This window comes from Takifugu rubripes, chromosome 15, assembly GCF_901000725.2.
Source record: "Takifugu rubripes chromosome 15, fTakRub1.2, whole genome shotgun sequence".
NCBI lineage: Eukaryota > Metazoa > Chordata > Actinopteri > Tetraodontiformes > Tetraodontidae > Takifugu > Takifugu rubripes.
In genome coordinates this window covers 1,778,180-1,788,739 of record NC_042299.1, presented here as the reverse complement: position 1 = coordinate 1,788,739, position 10,560 = coordinate 1,778,180, and the positions used below count along the sequence as shown (strand labels likewise).

Genomic DNA, 10,560 nt, shown 5'->3' with positions numbered 1-10,560 from the left:
CGAAATGTGTCATATCCAGAAGTTCGCAGATGACACAGCCATCGTTGGATGTATCAGAGACGACAAGAGGAGGAGTACCGGTGCCTGGTGAGGGACTTTTTGCCTGGTGCCACAACAACAGCCTGCAGCTCAACACCTCCAAAACTAAAGAACTGGTCATTGACTTTGGGAGGACCGACCGAGACCTAGACCAGTTCAGATAGGAACGGAGGAGGTGGAGGGCGTGCAGACCTACAGATATCTTGGGCTGTGGCTGGACAACAGGCTGGACTGGACAAGCAACACGAGGCAGCTGTACAAGAAGACCCAGAGCAGGATGTACTTCCTGAAGAGCTCAGATCCTTCAACATCTGGAGGAAACTCCTCTGGATGTTCTACCAGTCTGTGGTCGCCAGCATCCAGTCCTACGCTGTGGTGTGCTGCGGGGGGAGTGCGACAAAAGCGGACCTCTCCAGGCTGGAGAAGCTGATCAGGCGGGCCAGCTCGGTGGTGGGGATGAAGCTGAAACCTCTGGCGACAGTGGCAGAGAGGAGGACTATTGACAAACTGCGGAGCATCATGGACAATGTCCGCCACCCTCTGCACACTGTCATCCACAGCCAGAGAAGCCTGATCAGCCAGAGGCTGCGCCTCCCCAAGTTCAGGACCAACAGACTGGGGAACTCATTCACCCCCCGAGCCATCAGGCTGTTCAACTCCTCACAGAGGGGAGGAGGGCCAACAGAAGGACTGGAACAATACTGCAATAACATAATACTGGGACATCCATTCATTCAGCTCATTCATTCAGTTCATTCATTCATCTATTCATTTATTTACATTTTTATAGTTTTATATTTTATATTTATATTCTATTTTTAATTTATTCTATTTTATTTCTTATTTTATTCTATTTTTAATATCTTTAATAGGTTTAATGGTGTGTAATGGTGGTGGGTAATTTTGTACAGTGCTGTACGTTTTTTTGGAGATGCTAATTTCCCTGATGGACACCCCCTAAAGGGATCAGTAAAGTACTCAATCAATCAATCAATCAATCAATCATCAATCAATCAATCATCAATCAATCAATCATCAATCAATCAATCCAGCAGCGGCGTCTTCCCCTCTGGACTGCATGAACTCTTTATTTCACTCAAAAGTGACAAAAAAGGAAGCAAAATCCGTCCCCTGCTGAGCCATCGGATTTCTGTGTGTAGGAGCAGGTCACCATATTCAGTTGGCAGCTCTCCAACAGAACCTTGAATGTTCTGAGCTGTTTCGCTCTGGAGCGGATGCTGTTGATGATCTTCACCACAGGAGTCATCACGTGCTCAAAGCCCATCACTCTGGCACATGAGGCCTACAGACAGTAGGAGCCCCGTCTGTAGCAGGAGCCCCGTCTGTAGTGGGCCGCTCATAGCGGGAGCCCCGTCTGTAGTCGGCCGCTCATTTTAGGAGCCCCGTCTGTAGTCGGTCAACTCCCCTCGTTATTTGTGTCAGCTCCCCTCGTTATATGTGTGTCAACTCCCCTCGTTATGTGTCAACTCCCCTCGTTATATATGTCAACTCCCCTTTATATGTGTCAACTCCCCTCGTTATATATGTGTCGACTCCCCTCGTTATATATGTCAACTCCCCTCTTTATATGTCAACTCCCCTCGTTATATGTGTCAACTCCCCTCGTTATATGTGTCGACTCCCCCTATTTCCAGTTTATGTGATTTAAACAAGAATAGCAAACAAAATAAATGAGATGCAGCTCATTGGTCAGTGGTGCTATTTGAGCTATTTTTAGAACAGGCCGGTGGGCGACTCAGGTGGTTCTGACGGGCGACCGGGTGCCCGCGGGCAACGTGTTGGTGACCCCTGGTCTAGTGAACCAAATTGAACCAACTGAAAACCTAACAAATATTTTACAATATGATCAGATAAATAAAGCAATAGTTTCTTATGGCTCTGTCAGTCATTTTTAATTTTCAAGAGGCACAAAAGACAAATTTGCTTTCTATAAAAATCCCCATAACATGAACATTAAATGAATGAAGCGGTATTATTCAAGGCACCATCAGTAGATTTTCTCATTTATCAAAAGTGGGCTAAATTTACCTTTACCTTTTAAACTTGAGCTGAGTAATATATTGTCAATGTGTTATTGCACCTTAATGTTCACTTGTTTGAGGCTGATACTTGGTGGTGTCTCATCTTTTGGACGAGTTCATCAATGTTGGGGGTCCGGCTCTGAGCTAAGGAACTCCTCACAATTGAGTGAAGGTGTTCAGCAGGAAGTCCACTTCTGTGTGATGTTGTGTTCAGATTCATCAAAGAAAGCAGTTGTTCCCGCAGGTCTGTGCTGCCAAACACAGGCAACGTTGGAGCAGCCTGGATGTGTGTCGGGGAGGAAACGGGCAAACTCCGCAGCACCCACTGCCCCGTGTTGCCTTCAGGGCATCACTGCATTGGAGCTCAATCACCTCCATTTGGAGCTTTGGTGCTGAGCTTTCCACCTCAACCTCAAAGGGACGGCTGAGCAGTTCAAACCTGCTTTTTGGTGCTTTTAAGTCAGTGACTCGGCGTGGGAAGTCAGCGGCGAGAACACTCATTTAATCAGCAAACTGTGCTCGGGAACACACTGGTAGAGAGCTTCTCTTTCAGGGTCTGGCAGCTGGGAAAGTGGCTCAAGTTTCCTTTGTGCATCTGTGCCTCCCACAGAGTGCGTTTGGTTCTAAAGGCCTTCACTGTACTGTACATATCAGAGGGGACACCACCCCGACCCTGCAGCTGCAGCTTCATTGCATTCAGATGACTCGGAATGTCCCACAGAAAAGCCGTTTCACACAAGAACCTTTGGTCTGGGAGTTGAGTTGTGTCTTTCCCTTTGCTGTCCAAGAACATCCGATCTCCTCAGGAAGCTGGAAACATCTTTGCAGCACCTTTCCCTGGCTTAGCCATCGCACCTCAGTGTGATGGGGCAAATCACCACGCTGCGTTTGCCACTGGCTCAGAAACGCCTTGAACTGGCGCTGAATTAAACCTTTGGCTCTGATAAAGTTCCCTGCGTGCGTGATGGTGAACATTCCATGTTCCATGTTCAGGGCTTCAGCACACAACGATTCCAGGTGGATGATGCAATGATGAGCTGTCAGTTCAGCCGTAACGTTTTCCTCCTGCATCTTCTCCCGTATCTTGGCCACCAGTCCACTCCTGTGTCCACACATGGCAGGTGCTCCGTCTGTTGTCCAACCCACCAGTTTTTCCCGAGGCAGCTCCATCTCATTTCCACATCTGGACACCTCTTCATACAAATCCTGTCCTGTGGTTGTGCCGTGCACAGGACGTAACGCCAGAAACTCCTCTGTCACGTTGAGGCTGGAGTCCCCTCTAATGTCGGTGCTCTCTCCACAGCCAGGGAAGATGCCTTGAAATCTTTCCCCTTTTTCTCCAGCTGCTCTTTTAGATTGAGGGACAACAATGGTGTTTCTGCTCAGGCTCCCGTTTCAAAAGAGTTGCCTTTTGTCTGGGCAAACTTGCTCACAAACATTAAGCATGCAGTGTTTGATGAAATCCCCCTCTGGAAATGGCCGGGCTGATTGAGCGATCTCTTCTGCCAGAATCAAACTGGCCTTGACAGCAGCCTCGCTTTGAGATTTGGCTTTTCTGAACAGAGCCTGTCCAGATTTGAGGCCTGGTTTTAATTCCTCAACCTCCTGTAGCTTTTTTCCATGTCCATATTCTTGTCTTTGTCCGCGTGTTTAGCTTCATGATGCCGTCTCAGATGATATTCTTTCATTACCGCCACCCTTTCTCCACACAGAAGACACCCAGGTTTCCCAGCTGCCTCCGTGAACATGTGCTCCCACTCCCACCTTGTTTGAACCCCCGGTTCTCAGTGTCCACCTTCCCTTTTGCCATTTTATGGGTATCTGAAAGTTAACTTTTGCTGTTATGCTAATGACTACTGATAAATAATGAAATGAAGCCACCTCCCGCTCAGACTGTCACCGTTGCATTGTGGGAAATGTAGTATTGGCCTGTGTAAAACATCTGCGGCCTGTGGGCCGGTTCTAATAATAAATCAATATCATCCCGGGGGCCATAGAAAACCCTCGACCTTGACTCTGACATATGAGCTTTAAATGATTTCTTTTGACTCCCATTTATTTGGCTGTTTGGATATCATCTTTGCTAGTGTGTGTGCGCGCACACTCTATGGAACTGGCATAAAGGATGTTAAAATTAGTCTAAATTAAATAAAAATGCATCCATTCCATTCCCAACAGGTGGTGTTTGATTAGAAACTCTTTCTGAACTCTGGTGCTCTGAAACATCTCCGCTTCCATTTTCAGCTGTTTTTTTCTCAATAACATCATCATCCATCCAAATCGTGGTCCTGTTGGACCACCAAAGGACAAACACTTTCCATTTAGCACGGACAAAAAAACCCAAATCCTGTTTAGCAATGAAGCTGTGGGGAGTTTGAGGAGCGTTTCTGAGGAACACGCTGCCATATTGGGTCCAAGCTGCTGGGGTTTTTGTTGTTTCCAGGTGAATCGGTGGGCAGCGGCGTTACCGCCTGTCTCTGCCCCCCCCCCCCCCTCTCCCCGTGGTCGTGGTCACGCCGGGCATCTTTACTGGTCCCGTTTTAAACAGGTTCTGTGGGAACAGGTGTTCTCCAGAACTGTATTCCAGGCTGCTGTGCTGAAGGGCTGTTTTCAGTAGCAATAGAGCCAGAGTGTGCCTGCTCCATATGAACCCCCCCAGGCCGTGCTTTCCTCCTGGCTGAGCCATAATCAGCTCTGGATGGACTGGTTCACGCTTGGACTGAGTCAAGATTTGATAGCTTGACTGATTCTTACAGTTTTGGATCAAACCCCCATCTGCTGATTCCAGGAGATCTTTAAAGGATCTCAGAGCTTCAGATCTATGAAGCCTGCTCAGCCCCCGGCAGCGCTGATGAAACCATTTCATTCCTTCAAAAAAGCAGAACATGAAGCTCCAGAAAAGGTTTTTGGATCAAGTTTCCAACAGAACGAGGACAAGTGGGTAAAAGCGCCACTTTAAAGCCTCCAGGCCTCAGAACACATCCACCTTTAGGATGCCTGACTTTAGAGGATCGTCGGTTCGCTCCGAGCACAAGAACAAACATGTTTAACCTCAGTCCAAGAACATCTGACCTGAAATGATCAAAAAGCTTCAGCGTAAAAAGATGGTGGAGAGAAAGCTGCTGGGAGGTTCTCAGAAGAGAAGTGGCATTAAAGCCAGCTGGAAGAGTCCAGCCTGCTTCCTGCTCCTCCAAACAGGCGTCTCCACACCAACACTGAGGAACACGGGCTTCTGTTCTTCCTTCTTCTCTTCTGACTATTGTGTGTTTGATGAATGCAGCATCCACTCACTGTCCCCCCCCCCCCCCCCCCCCTCATTTACACTGCTCCTGGTTTCACAATGCTCCTCAGACAGATGCAACCAGAGACACTGATGCCGTCAGACAATAAACCGGAGTGTTGTTGTGTCCGGTTATTAACATGTTCCATGCTTTTCCTTCTGCAACAGTTCATCACACCTGCTCAGGGAAACCTCGGTGTAAAGGAGGTGAAGCCGTGCCTCAGTGACTCTACTTTGGTGTTTTAGAAACTAACAGTTATTAGATGAATATACAGTGTGCACGTACGCGCACACGTGTGTATGAACACTTAATACACGCGTGTGCGTGGATGTAGACTTTTTAGTACTTTGGGTTCATAGACTTTTTAGTATTTTGCAGCTACGTGTCTGTATATAAACCAGATCCTCCTGTAATAAAGAACTAAAGGCTGACTGTTGTCACGTGACCGGTCTCCATCTGTGTCCGATGATGGAACCTGCCTGGAACATCTGGTCCACAGAAAAAGCAAAACAGCTCACAGAACTGGTCCAGTTTAGACCCAAAAATGACAATAAATAATGAAAATGTGTGACGCAGTAGAAAAATGGACGAACTTTCTATTGGTCATTGACAGTTTCAGTCGTCATCAGAATTCATCAGAAATATTGAAACCAACAAACTACACACAGAACCGCAAAGTTTAGAGCTTAAAGGGAGCGACAGGTGAAGATTTAAAGCTCAACGCAGCTGAAGAAGTTCAAAAAGGAGAAATATCATGTGGTGCTTTACCGCCACCCGGTGGACACGCGAGGAACTGCAGACAATAGTTATAAACGCGTCCGACCACATTCTGCTCTGCTGCTCCTCCTGGACTCCAGGCTGCAGAAAATATGCTGCTTTTACAAGTCTTTCTAAATCTGCCAAGCATCATAAATCTTATTTAGTTAACCAGTTGAATAATGGTGGAGAATGGGTCCGAAAATCGTCTTTATTTAAAGTGAACAAGAACAGTTCGGTCCGCGTTCACAGAGAGCGCGGAGAGACCTCGACTGAGTCCCAAACAAGTCCCGCTAGGAAAACTCTCAAAACTAGTCAAGCCACAGAAAGTCAGGGTTTGCGATGAGGCCGAAACACTCCCGCCGCTGGCAGACGGGAGTTCTGTCCTAAATCTAACGGGAGATTGAAGAGAGACCGCAGGTGCGTGTGTCTGCGGGGCCAGCTGTGGCTGATGAGCGGCTCCTCCACGCCCCCTGCAGGTAGACACCCGCAACAACGGTCCCAGAAACTGGGAACCCAACAAACCAGTTTTTAAAAGTATTCCGTTCAGACTAAGCAGGAAGACTGAAGACCGACAAGGTGAGTAAACGAAGAGCATTATTGAAAAGAATTGACAGTTGTGTTTGGAGATAAAAAAACAAGATTTGAATCAATGAGACTTCATATTTAGTTTTAGCACAAATCATCATTATACATTATAAATGAATAGGTCTTATTTAACTTTCTCATAGTCTGGCTTTAGTTATAGTCTAATCGTCTTTCTAAGTGAAGTTTAGTTTATTTTTCTGCTCTTTGCTACTGATCCTAAAAGAACTTTAAACCCTCCCAGAACGCTTTAATGGTCGTAATATATACGTCATAAGGCTGTTGATTAGGTTTTAAAAGTGAAAGTATTCTGTTCAGACGAAGCAGGAAGAGCGACATTTTTGTGACAGGTGAAAAGCTCTTAGAGTTATTAGAGTTGTTCAACAGTCCAGGTTACAGCTGGATATTTTGGTATTATTTAAGACAATAAACTTTAAAAAATAATTAAATAAATCAACACAGGATCACAGGACACCAACAGGATTTTGGGTGAATGTTGCACGTTTTCTCCCAGTGGTTTATTGTTCTATGTTGTGGAACCACTGTGAAAGAAATGCAGGAGTGGGTGTCATTTCTTTCATCTATTTTAAATAGAGCAGTGATCTTTGAGGACTTGGATCATAGAAATAATTGAAGAGGGGAACAAAGGAGGGAAGTTAAAAAGTCCTGACTAGTATGTTTATGTAGCACCAGATAATTTAGTGGCTGAGCTGAAGACAGTCCTTTCACCATGTTGGCCTGTGGAAAACCAGTGTTGTCGGCCCGATGGACCAGCGTCCCCGTCGTTGCCGGACCACCATTGGCCACCAGTTGGGTTTTGGGATCAAAGTGGGGGCGTTTCCTGTATCCGGTTCTCCTCACGGATCCATGACTACAACATGTTGCTGCAAGTGCAGAGACGTTTGCTCTGGAAAGAACTTTAGAGCACATTCCGTGCTGCAGGATGAGGGGCTGGAAAAGGAGCCAGTTCTTTTCTCACTGCAGGGAACAGTTAAAAAAAGCAGCTTAAACTCTGAAAACATGAAAATTATACAGAGACATCATTGATTTATTGATTCAGTTGTTATCCAGAATGGATTAGAAATGTTCCTGTTTGATAAAAATGCAGTGAATTGGGATTATTTAACTACAACCTCTACAGATTATTTACCTTCATCACAGTCTCATCACTATTTCTGATGTTTCCTCAGGATGGACGAGGACAGAGCAGAGTCCACAGTGCCCAGCTGTGTGTCCCTGAAGAGTGACTGGTCCAAAGACCACCCTATAAACTTCGGCATTGGACCTCAAGGCTCACCTTTAAAGTAAGGTTTTCTGAACCACATAACTCTGCCTTAGAACATTTCACAACCATACAAAACATCATTTTGTAGGTATTAGCCTCCACTATCGTGAAAAATGAAATTCATCAGGTCCTTAAAATGAAACGGTGCACCAACATGTCAGGCGTTCGCTCCCATTAACTCCCATGTTAATTTTAGTGTGGTAAATCTTTTAAAACTGAAAATTGCTTCTGTTTTTAACTGGTCATTTCTCCTACATGGGTTAACATCATCTCACTAAAATTCCTAGGCATATATTTTAAAGTTTCCCAACAATATCCATCATTGCAGAGTGCTCCAGCTCTCCATTTAGATACGGATGGGTAAGACATGGCAGGTCTGTGCAGCTTGTTCTGCCACACTGTTCCACCACATGTCATGGAAATTCATTAAAAAGTCTATTTATAAGGCTCCTGGTTCTAATAAACCCATAGACAACAATATCAGTCATTTCTAAATGGTTGAAATAAGCTTTTGAATACGCGTGACCTCTGTGCTATTTAATGATCAGTTTCAGAGACCAGACGACTGTATTTGGAGCATAAATGGAGAACTTTTGTTCTATTCTATGAGTTTATATTCCTGATTTGGCACTTTTATTTTTAACATAAATTCACAATGAAGAAAAGCCACTAAACACTTAGATCAAATACACTTTTCTCCAACTAAACGAGCTTGTTAGAACGTAAATAACTTTATATTTTTTGCTCAGTGTTCATTCAATCTTCAACTGTCAGAGCAAACTGAAAGTAGAAGTGAATGCAGCCTTTCTTAGGCGTTGCTAACGCCCAGTAGACATGTATAACCACTATTCCCATTTTTGACAGCTATCAGAAACGGTCTGCTTCCATTGGAGATTCCTCCTGTCCCAAGGGTGAAAACAAACGGAGAACTGAACTGCAGACCGCCGACCTGAACAGCAGCGTCTCACGTAAGCTCGTACATTTGTATTTATAAGATACTTTTGGGTCGGAATAAAGGAACAACTTGTGTATTTACAATGTGCAAGAGAAGATCCAGAGAGCTCTTGTTTGGTTCCACTGGAACCCCTGGACCCTCTGAAGACCTTCCTAAATGCTTAGACAGTATTTAGCAACATTTAGTCATTTAGTTCTGGAAAGTGTTAAAGAGCTGAAGGCAGGTGACCTTTACAGGACAATGGGTCTGCTGAGTATGATGTGTTTGGAGAAGGTTTGATGTGTTTTTCTAAATATCATCCAGCTTTTACCAGCTGTTTAGTCCAAGCAAACTCTTGGAAGACATGGAAATGGTTGTTATGGACTAAATTAGATTGAAACCCAATGAAATAAAAGAATAGGTGTACATAAGAAGACATAACATTTCAAACTGACAGTGAGATGGGTCATTACCCGACTGTTGCTTCTATCATTCAAACATGACAGAATATTTTCCAGTTGAGTACATCTGTGTTCCTGCTGTAGATGACAATTGTAAAAGGATTTAAAAGATTGTTTGTTTTAGAGGGTGGTGAACTGCAGGAGGTGATAGAAGGTCATAAGATCAGTCTGAAGAGAAGATGTGAACATGTGACTGAAGGAACTCATGAAGCAGGAAGTGGAACCCTGCTGAACAAGATCTACACTGAGCTCTACATCACTGAGGGACAAAGTGAGGAGGTGGACACACAACATGAGGTGAGACAGCTTGAGAGAACCTCCAAGAAGAACATCCAGGACACTCCAATCAAGTGCCAGGAAATCCTCAAAGTCTTATCTGAGCAACAGAGACACATCAGAGTGGTTCTGACCAACGGTGTCGCCGGCGTTGGAAAAACCTTCTCAGTGCAGAAGTTCAGTCTGGACTGGGCAGAAGGTTTGGAGAACCAAGACATCAGTCTGGTGCTTCCGCTCTCCTGGAGGGAGCTGAACTTGATCAGAGATCAGCAGCACAGTCTTCTCTCACTGCTTCATGTTTTCCATGACTGTCTGGAAACTTCTGTTCATCTTTGATGGCCTGGATGAAAGCAGATTTTCACTGGGTTTCAACAAGCATCAGCTCATCTCTGATGTCACACAAGTATCGTCAATTGAGGTGCTCCTGGTGAACCTCATCCAGGGGAACCTTCTTCCCTCAGCTCTCATCTGGATCACCTCCAGACCTGCAGCAGCCCATCAGATTCCTCCCTCGTGTGTTGACAGGATCACAGAAGTACGAGGCTTCACTGACTCCCAGAAGGAGGAGTACTTCAGGAGGAGGTTCAGTGATGAAGATCTGTCCAAGAGAATCATCTCACACATCAAGGCCTCCAGGAGCCTCCACATCATGTGTCTGATCCCAGTTTTCTGCTGGATCACTGCTATAGTTCTGGAGGACATGATGACCAGAGACCAGAGAGGAGAGCTGCCCCAAACCCTGACTGACCTCTACTCACACTTCCTGAGGGTTCAGATAAAGAGGAAGAAGCAGAAGTATGGAGGAAAGCAGAGACCAGGGAAACTGACTAAGGCTGATAAAGAACTCCTTCTGAAGTTGGGTCTGCTGGCGTTTGAACATCTGGAGAAAGGAAACATCATG

The 10,560-nt window shown here is 45.3% G+C and overlaps 1 protein-coding gene across 1 annotated transcript in view; it reads left to right on the top strand.

Annotated features, from left to right (window-relative positions):
- The window catches only part of LOC115252687 (RNA-binding Raly-like protein), a 199,980-nt gene that overhangs the window by 618 nt on the left and 188,802 nt on the right, over nucleotides 1-10,560 (top strand). The gene's annotated exons all lie outside the window — the stretch shown is intronic.